The following is a 904-nucleotide window of genomic DNA, read 5'->3' on the forward strand; positions in this document are numbered from 1 at the left end:
TTTTTAATAAAATGTGCAGGCTAGAGCCCAGTCCCTGTGACGTCATCCCAGGGGGGTCTCTCCCTTCAGCATAAAATAGTTGGCTGGGGGGTATAGATACTATAAGCAATGGGTCATATTCGATAACGTTCAAATCAAATCCACCTATATTGAATCGTCTCAGCGATCTTATAGTAAGTCTCTTCTTTAATCCTTATTATTTGGTGTAACTATTAATGTATTGTATTGTCTCCTTTTGTAAACATTTTTGTATAGTTTTCCTAAACACTGCCTCCCATTTGGATTAAATATAAAATCTAATCGTTCTGTTTCTTTTGTCCTGTAATCGTTCCCTTCCCAGAAGCCATACACTACCAGAATGCAGGCGTTTGGCCAGGCAAGGCCTTGTACTATATTTCAAACTCGGCCGGTGGTGGCAGCGAGTAATATTAATAATTGGGCTATTGTGAAGCTGGCAGTGACTGTACAGAGGGCATTAACATATATTCCATATGTTGGAATCCCTGATGAAATCCTGACACAGTGACAGCATGGTGAGATATAGAGGGATCTCTGTGGAATACATGACAATGGAGATGTTGGGGATTAAACCCGCGGCCTCATACATGCAAAGCATGCGCTCTACCACTGAGCTACATCCCCTGCATGTGTGTTATGCTCATATGCAAAACCCTAAGGGTATGTTCACACTTATTTGAAAGCAGAAATTTCTGCAGCATTTCCACATCTCTTGGCAGGAAAAACGCAGCGGCAAAAACGTGCTTTTTTTCCTGCATTTTTCTAGCGTTTTTAGACAGCAATAAATGACATGGAGATAGATAATGGAGATAGATTGAGTAGATAGATAGACAGATATATTGACCAACAGACGTACAGAGAGACATTTAGACATAGGAACAGACAT

The 904-nt window shown here is 40.6% G+C and overlaps 1 non-coding gene across 1 annotated transcript; it reads right to left on the minus strand.

Moving 5' to 3' along the window:
- Positions 1-570: 570 nt before the first annotated feature.
- On the minus strand, positions 571-642 carry TRNAA-UGC (transfer RNA alanine (anticodon UGC)). Its single transcript has one exon. It is a non-coding gene; the product is annotated as a tRNA-Ala (tRNA).
- Positions 643-904: the final 262 nt, after the last annotated feature.

This window comes from Phyllobates terribilis, unplaced genomic scaffold (genome assembly GCF_046119375.1).
Source record: "Phyllobates terribilis strain yellow unplaced genomic scaffold, ASM4611937v1 Scaffold_81__1_contigs__length_6697587, whole genome shotgun sequence".
NCBI classification, from domain to species: Eukaryota; Metazoa; Chordata; class Amphibia; order Anura; family Dendrobatidae; genus Phyllobates; species Phyllobates terribilis.